The sequence below is a fragment of the Peromyscus maniculatus genome, chromosome 23, assembly GCF_049852395.1.
Source record: "Peromyscus maniculatus bairdii isolate BWxNUB_F1_BW_parent chromosome 23, HU_Pman_BW_mat_3.1, whole genome shotgun sequence".
NCBI classification, from domain to species: Eukaryota; Metazoa; Chordata; class Mammalia; order Rodentia; family Cricetidae; genus Peromyscus; species Peromyscus maniculatus.
The window spans coordinates 43,582,947-43,599,890 of record NC_134874.1 but is presented as its reverse complement, the minus strand read 5'-3'; the positions used below and the strand labels follow the sequence as shown (position 1 = coordinate 43,599,890).

At 44.3% G+C, this 16,944-nt stretch overlaps 1 protein-coding gene across 16 annotated transcripts in view; it reads right to left on the bottom strand.

Annotated features, from left to right (window-relative positions):
* Nucleotides 1–5,212: 5,212 nt before the first annotated feature.
* LOC102929013 (putative sperm motility kinase W) overlaps nucleotides 5,213–16,944 on the bottom strand; it is a 33,365-nt gene continuing 21,633 nt past the window's right edge. The window contains exons 4-13 of one of the 16 annotated variants that reach the window (XM_076560793.1): nucleotides 16,851–16,918; nucleotides 15,798–15,926; nucleotides 14,540–14,654; nucleotides 14,278–14,410; nucleotides 12,301–12,443; nucleotides 11,815–11,887; nucleotides 10,939–11,124; nucleotides 10,364–10,435; nucleotides 9,749–10,040; nucleotides 5,213–9,658 (exon numbers count right to left, since the gene is read on the bottom strand). The gene's annotated coding sequence lies outside the window, so the exon portion shown is untranslated. The other 15 variants (XM_076560789.1, XM_076560786.1, XR_013047713.1 and 12 more) reach the window with 15 other exon arrangements.

Below are 16,944 nucleotides of genomic sequence, written 5' to 3'. Positions count from 1 at the left end.
CTAGTTGTTCCATTGTCAAACTGCCTAAAATTTCAAACAAAACCCAGTTTTCTTCCAATGTACACATAAAACCCAATTTTTTAATGTGGAAAAAATTTCTTTTTTAAATAGTTTCCTTTAAATTGTCTGATATGTTATGACTTACCAAATCTGCGTAGAAGAGTAGAAATCCGAGGAAATTTCAAAACAGCCACCTAGTGTCCAATGTATAAAGCGAGAGAGAGAGAGAGAGAGAGAGAGAGAGAGAGAGAGAGAAAGCGTGCAAAAAGGCGTAGCTGGCTAAAGCTTAAATCCAGCCACATGTTCCCTCTTGAGCTGAGTCAAGGCTTGGCTCTGGCTTCCTTAAGCTCCGACCATGTGCGTTGGCTTTATAGGCAGGTCCCTGTTCGACAGGGCAGGCCTGAGTTGTTTGTAGCACCCATTTTAAGCAAGCAGCTCACAGTTAGTCCGGCCTGAGGCCAAGCAGACCTGAGCCCGGGCTAGGGAGCTGCCGCTTGGACTAGGGGGCTGCCCAACCTGCCGCCCTTGTGGGAAACCAGACCTGCCACCAAGTCAAGCGGTTTTTAATGGATTCTTGTCATGTTGGGTGCCAGGTATAGATGTAACCAAATGTCTTATTAAAAAAGAAACACAGAACCAATGTAAAAGAGAAAGCCAAGAGGTCAGAGCTCAGAGCTAAAATCTCACCCTTCCTCCTGCAGTGGTCCTAGCTTCCCGAAAGAGAGCTACTTCCTGTGTGTATGTCTTTTCATAGTCTTTTTGTTCTGCCTTCTCATTGGTTGTAAACCCAAACACGTGACTGCCTCAACACTGTCTGTATGTACAGCCCCCCCCCAAGTCTTAAAGGCATATGTCTGCAATGCTGGCTGTATCCCTGAACACACAGAGATCTACCTAGCTCTTCTACCAAGTGCTGGGATTAAAGGCATGTGCCACCACCGCCACACTCTGGCTATGGCTCTAATAGCTCTGACCCCTGGGCAACTTTATTTATTAACATACAATCAAAATCACTTTTCAGTACAATTAGAATACCACCACACCCTTACTCCACATTCTTGCCAGCAGGAGCTGTCACTTTTATTGACCTAAGCCACTGTGATGATGTAACATGAAATCTATAAATTGTTTGGATTGGCATGTCCTTGAGGGATAAGAATATTGAACAGTTTTTAAAGTGTTTCTCAGCCACTTGAGTTTCTCTATGGAAACTTCTGTTTAGGCCTCTAACCAATTTTTAAAGTAGATTTTTTGTTTATCTGATATCTAGTTTTTAGTTTACATTATAAGTTTTGAATATTATCTTTATAACAGGTGTGTAGTTGATAAAAAAAAACTTGTCTCATTCTATACGCTGCCCCTTTATCTTAATGATGCTGTCCTTTGCTGTGCAGAAGCCTTACAGTTTTATGAGGTCCTATTTACTTATTTATTTATTTATTTGTTTGTTTGTTTGTTTGTTTGTTTTTGATTGTGTGCTAATGTTTTTCTGTTCAGAGAATTGACTGTGCCAATGTGTTCCATGTTATATTTTTTCATGTATCAGTTATTTGTATCTGTTTTATATTGATCTCTTTGATCCATTTGGAGTTGACTTTTGTATAGTGTGATAAGTGTGGATCAATTTGGATTCATCTACATGCAGGAAACAAGTTTGACCAGTACAGTTTGTTGAAGAAACTGTCATTTTTACACTATCTGTTTTAGGCTGCTTTTAGGAGTTCATAGGTGTGTGGATTATGTCTGAGTTTTCAATTCCATGCCATTCAACACAGTGTCTCTTTTTCTGCCATTTCTGCTGTTTTTGTAACTATAGCTCTGTAGTACAACTTCAAATAGGGATTAATTGAAACATCTCACAGTGCTTATATTATGCACATATCATATATTTAAAGTCACATGCATTATGGTAGCCTTTGCCTAGAACATTGGAATTGGAGATGCTTGTAAAATTGGAGTTCTCACCCAGAAAGGCGTCCATATCCAGTTCCTGCTTCAAACATCAACAAACAAGAGAACACAACTACATGCAGGTACATACATTTGCTACGCTGCTGCTGTGAGAAAACACCGTCCAAAGCAAGGAAGGGAGCAAAGTGTTTATTTCATCATAGTTTAAAGTTCATCTTTATTCTCACTTCTCCATGAATACTTAATCAATCAACACAGCAGAAATGAATTTGGAGTCATTCAGATGATTCCCAAGATCTTGGTGACATGTATGCTCAGGAAAAAGGGCACACACCTGGTCATGGCTGAGATATTGGCATCTGGAGAAATGGATCCCCCAGGTGTGAGGTTTAATTTAGAGTTATGCCCCACTCCCTTCCAAGATTTTCAGTAGGATCCATGGTGGGCTAAGCATCATTGAAAATTTGGGGCACAGTCTGTTCACTTCAGGTGGAGTTGTTTCAGGGTTGTGGATTTTTGCCAGGGGCATGGATGCCATAGATGGCAGGTCAGGATGCTACAAGCAGATATGGGTTTGTAAAGAGATAAGGTTTCAGGCCTGAATGTGGTCTACCTTCTGAGCTGGAGCAATGGGTGAAATGGAGCTCAGTTTCTAGGCTCTGACCTCTCCTGACTACATGGAGTCCTGTGGTGGCCAGTGTGGGTGAGCCAGGGGCCCTTCTTTCAATCTGCCTGCACCTGCAGGAAGTCTGTGCAGGCAAAGATTCTGCTTCCACTCATCAAGCATTCTCCAGACCTGGTATGTCCTAGAAAGCTTGACCCTCAGGGATAGCTGACAGGGAGATAGAGACAGAGATTCTGGAGGGAGGTTTTGTGGCCAAACCGATGCTCTCCTTTTTACAATGGCTTCTATTTATTTTGTGCAATGGTGTTTTCCCTGCGTGTATGTCTGTGTGAGGGTGTCAGATCCCTTGCAACTGCAGTTCCAGCAGTTTCAAGCTGCCATGTGGGAGCTGGGAATTGAACCTGGTACCTGTTGAAGAGCAGCCAGTGCTCTTAAGGGCTGAGCCATCTATCCAGTGCAATGAGTCTTTCTTTGTCCCACCAGTCAGCTCCCAAATAATGTCAGAGACTTAAAATAATCATGAAACTCAGCCTCACATAGGTGTGTTCTATTCATCTACAGTCTGTCACGAACAGCCCATCCTGCTTCTTCCATGTCTCCTGGCATCTCCCACGCCTACATTCATCTCCTCTTCCTTTGTCTCCCTGGAAATCCCGCCTATACTGCCTGCCTAGCTATTGGCCATTCAGCTTTTTATTACACAAATCACAGCTCACACAGTGTACAAGTGTTCCACACCACTCCAGCACTATGGTTTGGTGGCTTAATGGAGAGCCATTAGATCTTTTCCTGACTCCTGACTACCTTGAGATGAGGAATATTAGCCAGGCTGCTAGAAGGATTGCTTTCATGGCAGCCTGGCTGCCTTTGTATCCACAGACACCTTAAAAAGACACACAAACCTTTAAACAACCACCAAACATTTAAGACCATCCGCTCAAATTTGAAAATTATTTTACATTGTTATGAAATCAGAATGAGATATATTCACTTATTGTGAATGGATTTTTGCCTGCATTGTCTGTCTATCTGTGCACTACACTCTTGCAGTGTCTGCAGAGGCCAGGAAGAGGGTCTTAGATTCCCATGACCTGCAGTTACAGATGTGGGTGCTTGGATTCATACCCGGGTTATTAGGAAGAGTATCTGATGCTTTTTCTTTTTTAATTTATTTTTTGAGACAGAGTTCTTTTGTGTAGTTCTGGCTATCCGGGGACTCACTATGTAGACCAGGCTGCCCTCATATCTGGAGGTTCTACCTACCTCTGCCTCCTGGGAGCTAGGATTAAAGGTGTGCACCACCACCACCAGGCTATCAGCATACTTCCTTGCTGCTGGTGCAGCTAATTATGATATTCTGAGTTGGAAGTAAGGATGCTAACATTAACAAACTAAATAAAGTTGGCTTCTAAGGAAGCCTCACGTGTTTCAGGAAAGACAGCCCAGGACAATCCATAGACAAAGAGAGCAATAACCAAAACCACAGCTGTTAGAGAAGAAGGCAAGCTTATTTAATTTCCATTTTTGGACACCTACAAGGTCAAAGGCACCAAAGACAGGCAGGCTATAGCAAAAGGATATCCATGTTGATCAGGTTTTGTCAACTTGTCAACAAGCTGGGTTATCTAGGAAGAGAGATCCTCCATTGAGAAACACTTTCATGAGATTGCCCGTGGACAAGTCTGTAGGGGCATTTTCCTTTTCAGGTTAATTTTTCCTTCCTTCCTTCTTCCTTCCTTCCTTCTTCCTTCCTTTCTTCTTTTTTTCTTTCTCTTTCTTTCTTTCTTCTTCTTCTTCTTCTTCTTCTTCTTCTTCTTCTTCTTCTTCTTTTTCTTTCTTTCTTTGTCTTCCTTCCTTTCTTTCTTTCTTAATTTCTTTCTTTCTATTTCTCTTTCCCTCTCTCTCTTTTCCCTCCTTCCTTTCCTCATTCCTCTCTCTTTCTCCTACTTTCTATCTTTCTCTTTGTTTCTTTTCTGAGACAAGCTCTCTGTAGTCCTGGCTGTCCCATAGACAAGGCTATTGTACAAGGGTAGCATTGTTGTCCCACCCTTACAGCCAAAGCTACAAACACACACATGACAACTTGTCAGGTCCTACAGGGAATCCCCCACTTCTACAACATGTCACACACTCAGAGGTAGGTGCCAAGTTCTAGCCCTACCCTAAATCCATAGCTCCATTCATGGGGCTAGGGAAAAACTCCTTGGACTCACAGCCTGGAGAGGGTTCCAACAGGCCTGCATGCATGATTGTTTGCATATGTGCATATGTGCATGCTTGTGTTTGTATGTTTGTATGGGTTAACCTAGTGTGTTGCTATGGGGGAGAAGGTACCTAGCTGATCCTAAATCCTAACCATGTTTGTGTATGTGGAACTTTGGTTGTTAGGGTAGAGACAAATATCTGATCTGACACTTTTCTTATATGAATATGAGAGCTGTGTCTGGGGTGTTTGCTGTAGGTGAGGGGGTTCCTAGCAGGATGGGACACCTAGCCCTGTGCATGGGACTTTACTGTGTAGCAATTGATCTCAGGAGGTCATGAACCTAGCTGTGTAAGAGGAATGTTGGCTGTAGAGAAGAATGGACCTAGCAGAAGCTGACACAGCCTTGTTTGGAAGGTTTTGGCTCTAATGAAGTTGGAAATCTAACAGATCCTGCTGCAATACTGCATTACTGTGTGTGTGTGTGTGTGTGTGTGTGTGTGTGTGTGTGTGTGTGTGTGTACTTGTGAATGAGGGGGTGGCTTTGCCATTGTAATAGAGGCAATACCTTGAAAGACCAGTCAAATAACATGTATTTGGGAGTCTTTGGATCTAGGCAAGTGTATACCTAAAAGGACATGGGCTTAAATCTACATGTATACATGTATTTGTTTCTGTGTGTGTGTGTGTGTGTGTGTGTGTGTGTGTGTGTGTGTGTGTTTGTGTGTTTAATACTCAAGAGGGAAAGAGAGAGGTAGATAGATAAATGAGAGACAGAGAGAGACAGTGAGACAGAGAGACAGAGAAAGAGAGAGTATGGCTGTAGGTAATGGGGAGAAACCCCTAGTAGGCTTTGGGCTTTGTCTCTATGTTGAATACCTCATAGGACCTAACACATAGAAATGTATGTGTGCTTGTTTGTTGTATGGGTGATACCTCTACCTCACAGGACTTAACACCTAGAAGTGTATGTGGGTCTTTCCATGTATGATGTCTATCTTTTAGGACCTAAAGGCTAGGTGATTGCACTGGGTTTGTGAAGGCGTTTGTAGGAGCATGCGTGCCTGAGAGTGTTTCTGAGTGTGTGACTGTGTACCTAGCATTTGATTATAAGGGTGAATACTGGGAAACTAGCTGGGAAAGAGCAACACACTTTGAATATAGGAAAAGAGGTATGTATCAGGACCTGACACCTAGTCCTGAGTAGACAGCTTTGTCTGTTATGGAGTAGGAACAGCAGGACCTGACCAAGGATTCTGTGACTGTCTCTGTCTCTTTCTCTCTGTATATCTGTCTGTCTCTCTGTCTCTGTTTCTCTGTTTGTCTCTGTGTATGTGTGTGGCTGTAGGGATGGACACCTACAAGAACAGCACATAGATGGCTGTGTGTAAACAGGGCTTTGGCTGAATGGGGGAGACCTTGAAGGACATGACAGCTGGGTGAGTGTTCATAAGAAATGCATGGGATCATACAAGCATGTGTGCCTGAGTGTGTTTGTGAGTATGTGCTTCTGTACCAGGCATTTGACAATAGGGGAGGGGTGCCAGTACTAAAAAGCTAGCTGTGTCTCTATTGCATTTTCGGATGCAGGAGAAGAGGTACCTAACAGGATGTGACACCTGGCTCTGGGTGTGTGGCACTGCTATAGCTGAGGTGATTCCTATCAGGAATGTGACCTAACCATGTATGTATATGTGGTGTAAGGGAAGAGATAAATACTAGACCCTGACACTTGTGTTATGTGTATATGGGGGCTGTGTATGGCCTCTGTGGCTGTAGGTAAGGGGATACTAAGAAAGACCAGATACCCAGTCCTGTGCATGGGGCTTTAGCCATTGTGTGTTGATCTCTTGGAGGACATGCTACCCAGCTGTGTAGAGGAGCATTTTCTTAATGGAGAGTTGACCTAGCAGGACCTGACACCTAGGCATGTGTGTTTGGCTCTGGCTGTAGAAGACAGAATTCCTAGTAGCACCTGACACCTAGCAATTTGGAGGTGCATCAATTTAAGTGTGTGGACACCTTACAGACAACGACACCTAGTCTTCCTGACAAAGAAAAACTTGGCTTATCATTACTTCAAAAGTAAAGTCAAATTCCTCCCCGAGACCTATATTTGTCTACTTCCATATATCTTGTTTTCTACCCTTCTTCTCCCAAATCCCTCAAGTCCATATCTTGCAAATACTTGCTCTGATCAACTTCTTTAATACTATACTGACCCTAGAGTTCTTTTACCTAGTCACTGACAGCTATCTCCAAAAATTTGCAGCCTACTTTCTGAACATTCACCACAAGTACAAGTGCACACGTGTACACACACACACACACACACACACACACACACACACACACACACACTCACTCACATACTTTTCTTAGTAACTATCAGTAGAGCCTGAGACCCAGCACATTGTATAGCATAGTCCAGTAGAAGCTGATGCCTAGCAGTGTGGCTGTGTCTTCTGCAGAAGGATGTCCAGCAATGGAATGTGCATGACCTACCAGGGGGAGAAGTTCCCAGCATGGTCTGATGGCTGTCGATTAATGTGGGGTATGAGGTCAAACTGGAACTGACACCTAGAAGTGGATGTGTGGTCACAGGGGTGGTGGTGTATCCAGTGTGTGTGATAACACTGTATGTCAGAGAGGGCAGTGGAATTACAGGGTGTAAGCTCTGCACAGTCCCTGTGTTGTATGTGTTAGCTTGTAACTGAGCTGGTGTCTGACAAGGTCTGATCATTCATTTTGAAGTGGATTGGCAGTGTGCTATGTGATGTCCAAGTGTGCTTGACACTTGAGTGTGTGTGAGGCTGTTAGGGTGTCAGAAGAGTCTGATACCTAGCAGTGCATGTGGGGCAGCTGCAGGGTGATGTGTGCATTCCAGGTCCCTCGGCTAGCCTCTTAAGTGTTGCCATGGAGTGTTGCAAGGCCCAGCAGGTCTGATATCAAACAGGAATATATGAGTTGATGGACTGTATTGTCCAGGGTCCTGATATTAATATTGTACATTGTTGTGGTGGGGTGTGACATTCAAGAGGGCCTGAACTCTAGCAGAGTATGTCGAATTTCAGTGATATTAGGGTGGCAAGTAGGGTCCAATAGTAAGAAAGTATTTGGGTACAGGGGCAAGAGAGTGTTCTGTATGGCCTCATAAATAGCTGTTAATAAAGGATTATGTGAATGACATTTGGGATCCAGACCTAGGAATACATGTGAGGTGTGTGAGTGTTTGTTCAGGATGGTCTGATACCTAGCAGTCAATGTGCGATTTGGTTGGAGACATGCATGGCCCATACTTAGAGGTAAGTGTATTAGAGGCTCTGTGTGTGTGTGTGTGTGTGTGTGTGTGTGTGTGTGTGTGTGTGTGTGTATGTGTGTGATGTAGGGGATGTTTATCTGGTCTGACAGCTGCTAGTTCAAGTGAGGTGGCATGGCTGTAGTGTCACACGCTGCATTATACCTAGTGTTTTATGTCAGTGCAGGAAGATTCCAGGAGTGTTTGAACCAATCAGTAACTGTGTGTCCTTGTCAGGAGGTCAAGTGGCCAACAGGGCCTGATACCTTTCCCCAGGTCTTAGTACACTGTGGTTGGAGGCATGTCTAGTATGGTCTAGAATCTAGCATTGTATATGAGACAGCAGAAGGGAGTTGAATATCTAGTCCTAATACCTAGAGAACTATGTGGTGAGTGTGGGTGAGGGGTGTCATTCATGTCCTTACACTGACACTGTATGTAAGTTGTTAACAAGGGGAGGGGCATGGGTAGCACATGTGAGTATCTAGGTGTCAGACCTGCTGCTTTCCCCAGCTGACTGGACCATCCATACAGTGCTGTTAACAGATCCACTAGACAGCTCACCTCCATCCCACACAATGGGATAGGTTTCAGTACTCCTCACCCCACACAGCACACACTACACGTCCACCTCCTCATATACACAGTGTTAACCGTCAGTATTTGTTGTCTGCCAGGGTGTGTCAGGGGCCAGGCTCTCTCTAGATGTCCTGAGGGAGCGTCCTGCTCCAGGCATGCTCCAGTCTGTGTATTTTCTTGGCTGGTGGCAGCAGGGCTCCCAAGTCCGCAGTTCATCTCTTTGTTATTCTCTTTCCTCCTTCCTATAAGGCAGGAACTTATGTAGTCCTCTTCTATAACTTTATGTGAAATTTATAGTGTCTGTATTTGGGATCAATTGAAATGGTGACTGTGTTCAGTTTTTCAATGGGTTCCTTATTGTTTGTTTTTAAATTTTATTCTGCAGTCATTTGTGGATAAGTCCTTCTCTCTGCCTTGATTTCCCTGGGTGATGATGAGAAAATAGGCTGACAGGATTATGATGGGTCTGTTTCTGAGCGTTCTGTTCCATGTGTCCAGTCTCCTTTACAATACTGTAACCCTTTATGGTTCTTTGAGGCTTGGCTGTAAGTCCTGAAAGAGGAATATTGGGGTCTGGAGGAATCTGTCCTGTCCTTTGCCATGTCTTCTAGGTTTAGGTCCTATTGTTTGTTCCATCTTGTGTTTGAGCAACAGACTGGATTTTGCTGAGTGTACAGATGAAGTGCAAACATCTGTCACCTTTAGAATAACAACTGGTAGAACCTGAGAACTCATAGATTTGGATTTCTCTTTTCCTGGGGTCAAATAATCTGAATGTCAATTTATAGAAATTATGTTGGAATTCTAATTAAGTACTTCAGTATTTGTTTGTAAATTGCCTCTGTCTAATACCAGTGAAAGATTGGCAGAGGGTATGACCTTAAGTTCTCCTTCTTCATGTTAGTGGAGGCCTGGCACAGGTGGTCCATGGATACTGCCCTTCTCAGGTATCCACTCTAGAGTTCAGAAAGAGAAGTACATTTAAATCCCAAGGCTCCTCTGAGATATTTGTTTACCTGCTCAAGCAGGTTTTCTGGGTTATCTGTGAGGACAGAGAGGCATATGTGAATTTCTGAACTGTAAACTCTCAAAGGGTTCTAAATTCGCCAGCGATTCAACAGTAAGTATCCACCTGGAGGCTTTAACAAAGGGATGCTCCTGTAGATTCCACAGATCTTCTTGATAATTTGGGTGGTTGTCCATAGTTGGATGTTGGCAGAAAAACCATGTCATTGTTCTCCACAGCATGTCCTCCTGTTGCTGTGTGCAGCCTCTAAGTTCCTCTAGAGCTCAGACAATGCCATGCTAGTCTGCTAGAAAGGGGAGGTGAGACGTACTCTTTTTCCTCCATGTCACTGATGTTAAGTGTGCACATACTCAGGTCAGGATTCTCAGGGTTGAAGATAAGGGATATGGCCAAGCACCTATAAGAAGACATTTTTGTTAGACCAAAGAATAGTCTAGCAAAATCCCTAGACCTGTGGCCTTTCAGAAAATAGCTGGTTGATTTCTGGTGGAGTTCAGGATGTAATGAGGCAGCAGTAATTTCCCTTTTTCCTATATGAACTTCCTGAGGGAGAACTCAGTCGATTCTCCGGGGAAAGCCCTGATTGAAGTTAGTGGTTTGTGCTAGCTGCTCTGCTACTGTCCCATAAACAGGCTCTAGGATCAAGAAGGAAACGCAGTTTCACCAACATGTCTGTGTCTAGACGCTGTGCTTCCTGCACCCAGCCCACTGAACACTTGCCTGGATGAGACAGGATGCACATACGGTGAAGATGAGCTTTGTCTCAGAACATATCCACAAGAACCTGCAGATCTGAGGAAAGAAAGGATGTCAATGAGAGTTCTGGAGTTGACCTCTGAGACTACAAGGACACAAGGTGTTACCACACTAGTCATCTTGTCAGTGTCCATGACCTGAGAGGAATGTAAACATTCTCAACCAGTCAGGCTCTGTCCAAAAGAGCAACTTACCCAGCATCACTAAGACTCACTTTTCTCCACTGGGAGGAGAGTATTACTGAGGAACTTTGGGGCATTGTGTGGAAAGATATTGGTACAAATAGCATGCATTGTGTGCACCTATTCCTGATGTCTCCAGGAGGCAGGCAGTGGGGCAAGGAGAGTGTTAAGTGTTTGAGCCTGATCATAAGCTGACTTATCTCACATAACCAAAAAAAAGTCACCATTTTCTCCCTGCAGTGGCCACTGATATAAAAAGTCCACATTAAACTCGTCTTGCAAAGCTACACAGGGAAACTTTGTCTTGAAAAACAGTTATAAAAAGTAAAAAAAATAAAATAAAATAAATTAACTCACCTTGGCTCTTGGGCATCAGCTCTGCTTCCTGAGAGTCATATTCTTAGAGACCATCATCACCAGGGCTTGGAGTCTTGGTCCACATGGGCTGTCTCCTGAGAGATTCAATGCCTGGCACAGTAGCCAATCGAATCAGGGTGAAGCTTGCCTTAGTGGTCATTCATTGACAAACAGACCACCCATGGGCTGAGGAGCAAACAGGTCATTGTCTCTTAGTTATTTTCCCAAGCTAGGTTGTATGAATCCCCATGCTCCAGGCTCTGGCACCCAACACAAACTAAGTTACTGAAGATGTGCACCATCTTTGATTCATACATTTCCTCCTCATTTTGTTAGGATCAGAGAGAGGAGATTGCCACAATACCAAGTTATCTCAATATCCCTCTGTACCCATGACTCAGCTATTATTTTCTCTCTTTCTTTGGTCCTCTGTAAGACAAGCTCAATGACAATCTACCCTTGGGATTGAGGCAGGCCTTCCTGGGCAGCCTTATTCTTCTTAACCTCTAAGCCAGAGTCAAGTTTAGACCAGAAACCAAAAACTAAACATCTACTATACGCTGTTATATGGTGGTCTCAGTGATGCTTTCAGCCATGTTATGCACACAGATGAGCCTTATTGCTCATCCCCATCAGAGTGGCATCCTACTCTGTATGGGGAGTCTGTCTGCCTATCAGGTGCACCTGACAACACTTTAGACAATTATCCCAGCAGGACAAGTAAGCAGACAGCCTAGCTGGAAGCCATAGTTGTATGGTCAATAAGGCTGCCTAGGTTTGACCACTGTACCAAGTGGGACCTGTGTACAAAGTAGTTTTAAGAGTGCTGACCCCACCTCTGACCACTGTGCCCTAGGCTAGGTAAGGCCTACTCACATCCAAAGTTGAGCAAAGTCCCAGCATTCCATCTGATGTGGTCCCCATTTTTCTCCAGCTTGCTGTCACTTTCCTGTTAGGAGACAAATATGGTTCTGATGAAACTCCCTATAGTGAGGCCCCTTCACAAACACATAAACTAGACCAGAATGCAGTGGAACTGTGTCTTGTCTGATGGGCAGGACACAGGGATAAATGAAGGCTGCAAATACAACAGCAGGGAAGGAGGGAGAGGAAAAAGCTCCCGTTCCTTCATGTGGGGAAACATTTCACTAGGATCAGACACCTGAAGATTGCACAGATTAATGAGTACTGCTAGTTATTCCTCTGCAGACTGATCCTCAGGGTCTGCACAGTCATGGGTAGCTTGTACCTGGAATTGTCTCATTTTCCCCTTAGAGAAGGATGCTGTGAAACACCAGCCCTGGATCATATTGTCTTGATAACTAAGGTTTCCTGGAGAGAATCCTGTAGTAGATGCCTTACCTTGTCCTGTGCTGGACACAGACCCTTCATGCTGGGGAAGTGGGCACACTGCCATCTGGACTTCCTGCAGAGCTCCTACTTCTGCTGTCACAGACCACACCTCAAATCGCCACCCTGTGTCTCCTGGTGTAAGGAGCTCATCACTTTAAAGAAGACAGACATGTGAAAGGGACTCTAAGGGAGCTTGAAATATGCAGCAGTTAAGCTAGACCTACTGTGCATTCCTCTCCTCATGGCTCCTCCCTCGATCTCTTCCATCCTCTCCAAATCCCTCCCTTAGTCAATTCTTCCTGTTGCCTCTGCCATCTCTGGTTCTCATTGTCTGCTCTCCATCTCCAAATCAACCTTGTCACTTTATTTAGAAGCGGGTTTGTACCTTGGCACTGGTGCTTTTGAAATCCGGGTTTTAAATTTGCATGCCCATACAGTGAAACAAGTTAATGTGCCAATTGCAAAGGACAGATGACAGTATCAAGTACAAAATTAATGTAGTAGAAACACAAGGCCTGGAGCAGACCAGTACCTCTGCAATGAGCACTAACAAGATACATGGACACAGAGGTTCAAAGTGTGACTCACTCTGTCACACTCTATCACTGCAGCTTCCATGAGGAAATCTTTTTATTTATTTATTTATTTATTTATTTATTTATTTATTTATTTATTTATTTATTTTACAATACTATTCAGTTCTACATAATAGCCACAGATTCCCTTGTTCTCTCCCTCCCTGCCCCCCTCCCCTTCCCCCCAGCCCACCCCCCATTCCCACCTCCTCCAGATCAAGGTTTCCCCCGAGGACTGGGATCAACCTGATAGACTTAGTCCAGGCAGGTCCATTCCCCTCCTCCCATATTGAGCCAAGCGTCCCTGCATAAGTCTCAGGTTTCAAACAGCTAACTCATGCAACGAGCCCAGGACCTGGTACCACTGCCTAGAAGCCTCCCAAACAGATCAAGCCAATCGACTGCCTCCATGAGGAAATCTTTATATCTTCCTATTTTAATTTTGTCTTATTTCCAGGCGATGGTGGCACACATCTTTATTCCCACTTGTGAGGCAGAGTCAGGCAGATCTCTGTGAGTTCCAGGACAGTCTGAGCTACACAGTGAGTTCCAGTTAAGGCACAAATCTACACAGAGAAACTTGTTCTAAAACAAAATATATTATTTTTCTTTTTTCCTCTTAAATTTTCTTTTATTGGGGCAGGTGTAGGGATGGAGAGAGGATGTGAAGTGATAGGGACATGAATGTGGTCAAGATACCTGATATAAAGACACATAGAATGAATACATAAATGAATAACTAACTGAATGAATCAACAGGAAAATAAATAAATAAATAAATAAATAAATAAATAAATAAATAAATAAATAAATAAATACATGAAAAGCATACAGTTCAAGAGCTCATACTCACCCTCAAGAATGAAATTAAGACATTTTTCAGAAAACAGATACAACAGAGAATGACTGTGTTATGTGTGACAGACATGTCCCAAAGAACAAAGATCACTTTCTTCTTTCATATGAAAATCTGGACGTTTGTAGGGGCCAGAACAAGAACAACAGAACACTAAGAACATGGAATTGGTTAGTGGTCTTCCTGGGATGTTACACAATGTTCTTGGGGTGGGTTGATCACCTCTACCATCACAGAATGTTCAGGATGGGCTGCACATAGTCCTACTTGGTTCAGTATACAGAAACCTGCAGCCCTGGACTCTCCATTAGCCAAGGAATATCAACAATTTTCAGTGACCTCAAAGCCAACCCAAAGTGATTTTGACAAGTAACTGAAGCTATGTGGGAACCATGAGCAAGAGGAGCCAGGGCAATCATCAGACAAGCAGACAGAATCTGGAAGCTCCAATGTAGAATATGTGGCTGCATGCACTGCCTCTGCCACTGGTGTCCTTAAAGTGAAAGACCTACCTTCAACATCCCAAGACAGGCACCAGCTGTCTCAGTGACCCACCTTGAGTCCTCAGCTGTGATCTCATGGCTCAAATGGAAAGAACTCAATCCATCAGACCAGGTAGCCAATCTGAACTCTCCTGATTGGTCAGGTTGAAGTCATGGGATTTGTGCCTGGACTGCAGGTGGGGATCCTGAGAAAAGGGTTAGAAAGTAGCCTTTGCATTCTCTGTGCCTTGTTTCCAAGGATGTGTCAGCTAGGGCATACCTTCCCAAGCCCACTGACTAGGGTCCCCAGAAGAATACACGACAGCAGTTCTCACCTCCAGGTATCTGTTCACTGGTGGACATAGACTTCTATCCTGAAGGTTAGATTTGGACTCTGCTGATGTTTGTAGTCCATCCTGGATGACAGAACCTTCAGTTCAATTCCTGACCCTGTCAGGATGAAAGAAGCACAGAATTGTCTTCTTCTGCCTCAAATGTTTGGAGGAATTTACATTTGATGCTGTCCAGTACTTGAAGCCAGGCATGGGAGTCCACATCCGTAAACGCTGCTCTGAGGAGGCAGAGAAGGGGGTCCATCACTGTGAGTTTGAGAGCTGCATGTTCTACACAGAGATTCTCAGGATAGCCAGGGCTATAGAGTGAGAACCAACCTCAAAAAAAGTAAAACACCAAATGAGTATTCAGGAAATTTCCATATATCATTTCTAGAATTCAACAGACTCCTCAATCAAGTCTTAAAATCTTCCTTCACTGATTGGTCACAGAAACATAGTCTGACACCAGGTGATACCCACAAACTGAAAAACATTCTCTCTCCCTCTCTCTAATCAAGCTGACTGGGTCTTCTTGTGTGCACATGGCATACTGGAACCTGTAGCGCTAACATATCATCACACAGGACACAGATTTCCAGCCTAGTCAGAACACAGATTTAGTCAGGGATCTAGAAGTAAGTGACAGAACAAGCTGGCCATCATCCTTCTGGGAAGATCTCCACAAAGCCTTTAATATTCATCAGGCTTTGCTAACAGGCCAGGATCAGATGATCAGAGTGGAGCTGGAGGCCAACCACAGTAGAGAAGCTGGTTCCTCCCTTGTCAAACCTCTGCAGTCTCTCAGTCTCCCATTGCTCTTCAGTTGAGCAAATCAATGATAAATTTCCCTCTGTGTCAGGCTGCTGGCACAGGGTACTCCATGGGATCATTTCACCACATCAAGGCCAGGCTTCAGAGACTCATCTTCTACCACAAACAGATACTTACTGTAATCAGTCTTACCTTCACGTGCATGATTCACACAGATTAGTATCCTGGAGTCCCTGTTGAGTTCATTTCCTCTTGTCAAGTCAGTGAGTTGCTTTCTATTTGTAAGGTGTCCTGGAATCCACTTCAGACCCTACACTGACCATTGCTTCACTCTGCACCAGAGGCTGTCATTAGAGCTCCTGGTGATGATCAAGGTTTACTTTAAGCCTGACCCCAACAGTGGGCATTGGTCATGAAGCAGTCACATGGATGCTGGCCTTGAAGAGGCAATACTCAGCATCAGGCCTGGCAATGCCTACATACCTACCTATGGTGGAGCAGAACAATAGTAATGTAGATCAAATATCAGGTACAAATCTCTCCATGACATGGGTAAATGATGCAAGATTCTGAATCAGGAGGTGGGAGGCAACATGGGAAGCCTGGATAAAGGAGCCTATAAGGACAAAGACACAGATGTCATAAGATCTGCCAAAGGCCATGATGGACAAGACCAGTAGAGGGCCCCACTGAATGTTGGAGCCACCCTTCTCTCTAACCACACCCTTCATCAGAAACCCAGAATGGCAATCCCTTTCCAAAGCAGCCTCATAGTTCTCTACCTTGACTTGTGCTCAGAGTGATCAGCACAGGGCCTTCCCTCCTCATGGCTGACAACAGAATGCCAGAGTAAACCAGAGTCTCACTCTGCTCTGCTTGAGACATTTGTTCCTGGTCTCACTTCCTCAAGACCCCTACCCAGGACAACATCCTTTTCTCCTGACTCATTTCAGGTAAGCTCCTCTGGACACATTCTGACCCTCTCCACCGGTCCTCTCATTTCCTCTTCATCCTCTCCACCTCCTTTCCCCTGTCCCTCCCCTTATCTCCATCCTCCCGTCTCCCAGTGGATTTACAGTTGCTGTAGTTCTTCTAAAAGACAGTCAGAAAGCAGTTTGGAGGTGATGAAGAGATCAAAGATGAGGGAAGCCTGAGACCTGTGTGCCAGTGTGTCCTGTTGACAGAGGCAGCCCTGTTAGATGCCATGGAACCCTGGTCCCACAGGAACCATGAGTGATGTAGACATTCATTGGGTTGATGCTACACGTGACCACTTAGAGATGTTCAACAACAGTGCAGGGGCAGCAGTGAGGGGAAGGATGGGGAAGATGGCAGCTGAGACCCTAACCTGGAGGATGGATACTGGAACCTGTAGCCCTAACTTATCATCACACAGGACACAGATTTCCAGCCTGGATCCTTCCTGTTGAACTAAACCACACCAAGACTGTTGTTCAAATAGGCCATTTCGCTTTCTCAAATAAAACCCGAAAGAATAAAGAAAGTGCCTATCTTTGTGACTTTAACAGACAGGACTTACTCAGCACTGACGAGGATGGAACTCCACTGACCAATAGTCCTGCATCTTTCTCCTGGTGCACCTCAGATCTGTAGGAAAGAACAGGATGCTATTT